General features: G+C 46.4%; 1 long non-coding RNA gene across 1 annotated transcript in view; it reads left to right on the top strand.

Annotated features, from left to right (window-relative positions):
* The first annotated feature begins 1,391 nt into the window (after nucleotides 1–1,391).
* Nucleotides 1,392–6,728, top strand: part of LOC131481155 (uncharacterized) — a 32,592-nt gene continuing 27,255 nt past the window's right edge. The window contains exons 1-2 of the long non-coding RNA XR_009246101.1: nucleotides 1,392–1,416; nucleotides 2,320–2,369. This is a non-coding gene — a long non-coding RNA (uncharacterized LOC131481155). The remainder of the gene's footprint in view (nucleotides 1,417–2,319; nucleotides 2,370–6,728) is intronic.

Here is a 6,728-nt window from a genome sequence, read left to right as displayed (position 1 = left end):
AGCTAATCCTGAGCATATTTCTTGCAAATATTTGGCATGTAAGTTGTTATTTCCTTAAGGAATTAAAATTCTTTGGATGGGGCAGGCACTTGATACAGAAGTTAAGATGCTATTTGGGACTTTCGCGTCTCATATCAGAGTGCTTGGGTTCAAGTCTCAGATTAGTTTCCTGCTCATGCAGCCCCTGGGAGGCAACAAGCAGTGGCTTAGGTACTGCTGTGAGCGCCACTTGCATGGGGGGCTCAGATTGAGTTTTAGATACCTTCCTTCCCACTTGCCGTTATGATTCTTTAGAGAGGGAACCAGCATGTGTGAGATAGTTCACCCTCTTGCTACCTCTCTGTCTTTCAAGTAAGCAAAAGAGATTAAAAAGAAAAAGTCTGTTGGTGAAGAAAGATTCCTACACACGCACACATGTACATGTACTATCTACAATCATTTCTTTACTCAACTACTGTCAGTCACAGTCAGTCACATCTCCTGGCCCAGGCTCTGTGTGTGGTGCTGGGAGACACAGAGAAGAGGGAGATGTTACCACTTTCCAGTCCCTCCCTGGACACCGCAGTGCCACAGGCAGGCAGTGGCCTAGCAGGGCTTTGCTGTGATAAAATCATTGCTTGCCAAACGTGTGGCTCTTCCTAGTCTGACTGATGCTCCGTGGAATGACGGGGGTGGGCACACGCAGAGCGGCCTGTTTTCCAAGGCACACGGAGAGCACAAGCAAAATGCCACCCACTGGCAAGGGCAGAGGCTGGAATAGTTTCCCTTTTCCATCAGGGACCTCTGTCCTGTGGAGCAGACACAGCCTTCGGCCTCTGGCAGCGTGCGTGGTGAGACCAGCACCGCACAGCCCCATATTTGGCCAGGGGAGAAGCTGACTTCACCGCACTGACTCACGCTCCAAGCCCAGCAGCTCTGGGTTGAGCTCACAGGCCCTCCGACACAGGACTTCTGACTCAAGCGCTGTGGGGCGTCCTCCTGGGGGTGTGAGGGGGGTGGCTTCCTCCACCAGCCTGTGCTCTGCACCAGCTGAGGGAAGTGCTGTCTTTGCTGCCTGCCCTCCACTCGCCTCCCATGTCAATGGTACCTTCCAGGAAATGGGTACTGTTCACTGGGAAAGAGCACTGGCTGAGGAACAATCATCTTTCAGCTCTTGCTTGTCACTGGGTGGTCCCTGGAAATGCAATGTGGGCCGCTCCGGCCCCACCCAGCTCACTGAATCAGGATCTGCATTCTAACCATCCCTCCTGATGACTCACTGACACACTGAACTGCAAGAAGCACAGTGAGGGTAACTGAGCTGGAATCTGCGGAATTTTTCACCATTCTGCTGTCCGAGTCCCACTCCTGCAGCTCCTGGTTCCAGTGACCTGAGGCATGTACTGGGTACTTTCAAAGCTCCCCAGTGATTCACAGGTGCAGGAAAGATGCAGAGGCCTGGCTTCAGTGAGTCAAGTTAATGCATGTAAGCTGGGTCTTATACTCAAGTGCACACAGTGTCTGGTCAGACCTTGAAATGAGCCACACAGCCCATAGTCAGTGGATGTGAACTTGCAGTTGGGAGGCATGGGGACTGCAGGAGATGGACTGTCGCCATGATAACAGGAGCTGAGCTTCAGCCAGTTGTCCCCCAGTCTGAATGCATGAACACACAGGGGCCAGATCTCCCATGATTCCAAGATATGCTACAATACAGCTATGGACATGATGTCTTCAGATTTCTGAATGTTGGTTCAATTTCATTTCCAAGTGCTGTGCGATGTGGTCCAAACATGATGGACTGGTTGTGACCTAAGGCCTGCTGGCTTGCAACCTGTGTCCATGCCAGAGCAAGGCACTGTCATGGTTTGTCTGGAACTGTCCTGGCTTTGGAGCTGAGGTTCGGGATTCAACAGGGCAGTTCCCTGGTCTCAGGTGAGCTTGGTCGATCTTGGCTAAGCTTGCCCACATGCTTGCAGCTGCTGGGCACTGTGTGGACTTGGGAAGCCTCCCTGACCCTTTTGGGGGTTGGCTGGTCACAGGAGGGCAGTGTGTGTTTCTTTGCTCTTCAGCAGGCTGGCTTGGCTGCTCTCACAGAGCCACTCTTCTAAGACCTTCAATGGGCAAGTGCTTTTTAAGCCCTGGATTTTGTAATTCTTCTGACTTTGTAGTGGATCAAAACAAACCACAAATGCAGAGACAGTGTGAAGAGGGAACTACCAAAGAGTGTGGGCTGAGAGAGAAGTGAGCCAACTGGGGCCATGGCTGAAGCTGTCTACTACATCACTTGCATGAAGAAAAGGCTGAGTTATAGCAACAGTGACTGTTTTCTGTTGACAGAAAGCAAATTCTGGAAATTAGCTGAGAATGGACCAGGATGGTGACAACAGGTAATTAAAGTGTTTCCTTTGATCTCCTTTGACATTTGAACTTCTGGCCTTTTCCTGACTTGTAAGGAAATCCAATGTCTTGTAAAACACTGGTTAGAGAAAAGCATGACTGGCTTCTGGGTCCCACACCCCACAGAAGTAGCAGGGGCCCAAACACTTGGGCCATTTTCTGAAGTTTTTTTCAGCCATTAGCAGGGAGTTGGATTGGAAATGGAGCAGCCAGGACTTGAAGCAGTGCCAATACAAGATTATGGCATCACAGGTGGTGGTTTCATCCTCTATGTCACAACATCAGCCCCACGAACCTTTTGTAACTTTGCAATCTAGAAATAACACATTTTCAAGTTTGCTGTGTAGCTTTTCAATGTCATTTCCTATATACTAGAAAATACCATTGATGATTTATTTTCAGAAATTCATCTATTTATTGGATGATGACTATGTATTCATAGCTATACATTAGAGAACAAAATAGCAAAGCCCATGTTTGCTGAAATAAGAAAATATGCTTATAAAATGCAATTTGTTCCTATATTAATACAGCTTAGATATCAGTCCATGTGAATATAACTATCACAGTTCAATACCAGGCTTGTGGCAGACACTAAATAAAGATTGTATGTGCATTTTGTTCAATCTCCTACTCATTAGAACTTACTGGAGAATGTTCTATGGCCACCCTCAATTTACGAGGAAGGAATTAGGCACGCAGAGCAAAAAAAAAATGTAGAGAGTAATGGATCCTGGTGAATTTAACCTCTGGCTCTAAACTCCACACTCCCAAGCACTTTTCCAGACTGGATCTTGTTGCAGATTCAGCTGGTTTTTTCTTTATAGTGAATGTGTCATAACTCATGGTGATGGCATTATAAAGTCATGCTTACTCAAGTGTGTGTTTTCTTGTAACTGCTCACATCCCTATGGTGCTCCAAGTGCTTGTTGTCTCTATGCTTGAAGCTAGTCTTTCATCTCTTGCAATGAACTTCTGTGAACCCCTTAAAACCCATTCCCCTCATCCAGAAAGCTTTCTTCAAGCCAACACCTAGATGAGTTCTTTCCCACAGTTGGCAGGGTTTTTGTCAATCATGGCACTGAGTTTTGTCCTATCAGACTGGTGACATGACACATGCCACCCAGCATCTGAACCTTCCTCACATTTCAGAGGTCTTGTGACGGTGTAAGTGAGCAAGGCCCTGCTACAACCAAAGGAGGTTGACATTTTCTTCTTGCCCCTTGGCGATGCTGCTGCCAGACATTGGGCTTAAGATCTGAAGGTTACAGAAAAAAGAGGAGGATGCTGGGTGGTCACTGGCTAGGAGCAGGGAGCCTCCCCCTCTGCAGCCAATCGGAACTGCTTTGATTTCCTTTACCTCTCCATTTCCCCTTGCTGCCTGGTGGTTTGACCTCAGCAAGCAGAGTGAACTCCTTCCCACTCTTGTCAACTCTCCCTTCACCAAAAAAGCCGTTCTATACTCTCACCCAGAGTCATGCATTAATGATTTCATACTTTCAACCTACACATTTTTGGCTTTCTTTTTAAGAAATAAATAAACATGGGCCAATGAGGTAGCCTAGTGGCTTAAGTCCTTGCCTGGAAAGCACCGGGATCCCATATAGGTGCTTGTTCTAATCCTGGCAGCTCCACTTCCCATCCAGCTCCCTGCTGTGGCTTGGGAAAGTAGTCAAGGATGGCCCAAAGCCTTGGGGTCTTGCACCCACGCGGGAAACCTGGAAGATGCTCCTGGTTCCTGGCTTCAGGTCAGCTCAGCTCCGGCTGTTGTAGCCACTTGGGGAGTGAATCAGTGGACAGTAGATCTTCCTCTCTTGTCTCTCCTCCTCTCTCTGTATACCTGACTTTCCAAATAAAAATAAATAAATCTTTAAAAAATAAATAAACCTTCTATATCTTTTTGAAAGGCAGAGTTTCAGGTGTGAGTGGAAGAGGCAGGGATCTTGCATCACTGGTAAGACCCTCTGATGGCTGCAGTTGCTGGAGTTGGATCAGGCCAGAGCCATGTGCTTCACCCAGGTTTCCCGCATGGGTGCAGGGGCCCAAGTACTTGGGACATCTTCTCCTGCTTTTTCAGGTGCCTTAACATTGGAAGTGGAGCATTCAGGACTCAAACTGACAGCCATATGGGATGTTGGGGCGCTAGACAGTAGCTTTGTCTGCTATGCTTTGGTGCCAGTCCCACAACTTCATTTCAACTCTTTAGATCCCAGGTGTTATATAAAATATCCACCACTTCAGATGTTGTTTTTTTGTGGCCTGTTGAGGTCAGGTGGCTTAACCAAGTTTACACAGCTAAAATCCTCTGGGTCCTTAACGCATGGCTCTCCTCACTTCCAGGGGAACATCCCTTGCAGCACATCATAATATTCTGAAGTAGGAAGGGGGCAGGGGTCTAAAGCATTCTTTAGTGAACTGAGCAGAGTTCATATCATCATTTACTCTTGCATTTCTCAGACTGACAGTGAATAGCTCCTATGTTCCAAGTTGGTCCTGGGAATGCAAGATGGCAAGGTCATCTTTTAATCCATTGGGAAGGCAGGAAATTGCCTATTCATATGTCTGCAGGTGTGTTTCCAGACTGAAACAAATCTCCAAAGGACAAGAACAGAGCAGGGCTGAGGGTATCCTTTTGGTGCTCTTCTTGCTGTGGGAGGAGATGATGTGCTTTGGATGGTTCTGGGGATCAACAGGTGGGAGGGTGGGCTACCAAGAATGCAAAGAGCAGGCCTGAAGAAAAGCAGAAGGGAGGCCATTCTTCATTTACAGTCTTGGTGTAACAGGCAGGGTCTAAAAAACAAACAAACAAACACACAAACACACAAACAGGCATAGCAGAAGTCCATCCCACCAATTTTGGGACATAATGTCAGAAAGCTCTTTTGAAACTACAAAAGAGGAATTTCATGAACTCTGAAGTGTGTGTGTGTGGGGTGTGGCTCAGGCATGTTTGTAAATTATTTTGCATGCAGGGAAGTCCCCCTGAGACTCTACACCAGGCGTGGTGATAAGCCAGGGGGGTCTGGTATGTTCTACCATCTGTTAGGAAGAAAGCAAAGAACGACACATAGTTACAGTGGTGGTTCTTAAGGAGGAGGCTGATACCAGAGAGGGAATCCCTGTTCATTCATGAAACATGTGTTCAGGGTCAACTGCTGGCCAACACTGGGTCAGGCTCTGTCTGTGCAAAGAGGAATAAAGGAGAGAGGTTGCCTTCCTGGAGCTTCGCTTTAAGGGTTACCCCTACCGGGAACATTTTGCTGAGGACTAGAAGATCTCCATCCAGACACTTGACACTGGACTCTCCACCTTTTGGATCCTATAGCTTCCAAGTTCAGAGGGGACTGTCTTCTTGTGATATCAGCCTTATCTTAAAGCTAAAAATTGAGTCCCTACCACTCAATCATGGGTTTTATTTTTTAGGGATATTTATTGCACAAATACCTAGTATTGGGCTAGTAATAGAGCATGGAGCAGTCACCATTGTTGGGTGGAGTTAGGGAAGTTGGAGTGAAGTAGCAAGTGCTGCATGTTAGCTGGATCTGGGACTTTGAAAGGAACCACGGTGCTAGTCTAGAACTTCAACTCTTGTGATACCGTGCCCCTGGGAGGACCTTTAAGCTACATATTTTAATATTGTTGATTTACTGTTAGGTTTACTACCTATGTTTTCAAACTCCCAGCTTCATTGCTTTGGCCAGAAATAAATAATTGATTCATGATGTCAAATGCTGATCACAAGTTGAGATTTGCTACTGATGACATCATGGGTATTTCTGGAATATGATTAACAGATTAAAAAAACCCAAAAATACAATAGTCATGATGCCCAAAGTGGGCATATCCAGTTGTGGATGGCACGCATGCGCATGCCTAGGAACACATACACATGCGCACACACCCTTGATTAAGTGAGGAAATGTATTTGTAATTACCCAATCAGTGCATTTTGTTTGTTAGTTAGACACAATCTTTCAAAACATGAGGTCCAAAGGGAAAAATTATGAAATGCCCTGGAGAGATTAAAGTGTGGGAATCAGTGCTACAGTGTAGTGGTGTGACAGAAGACCTGATTCTTATTATCTCCGCCAAGTGGCCGGTTCCTATTTGCCCTCTTGTAGTGACACCTAACTCACTACTCCCTGTTTCAGACTGGATGTTTCATCTGGGCTCAAAGCACTCTGCAGTTCTACCTCCTCACTTCCTGTGACACTGTTTTGCATCTATGAGATCCAATTGCCTTCCTCTCTTTTCGCTGAATGTCTGTGTGCTTTGGAAAAACTTATTTCCCTGCATTGAATCTTACAATTATTATTTTTGGGTGAAGGAATTAGGCCATGATGAGGTAC

Source organism: Ochotona princeps, chromosome 9, assembly GCF_030435755.1.
Source record: "Ochotona princeps isolate mOchPri1 chromosome 9, mOchPri1.hap1, whole genome shotgun sequence".
NCBI lineage: Eukaryota > Metazoa > Chordata > Mammalia > Lagomorpha > Ochotonidae > Ochotona > Ochotona princeps.
This window is presented reverse-complemented; position numbering and strand designations above follow the sequence as displayed.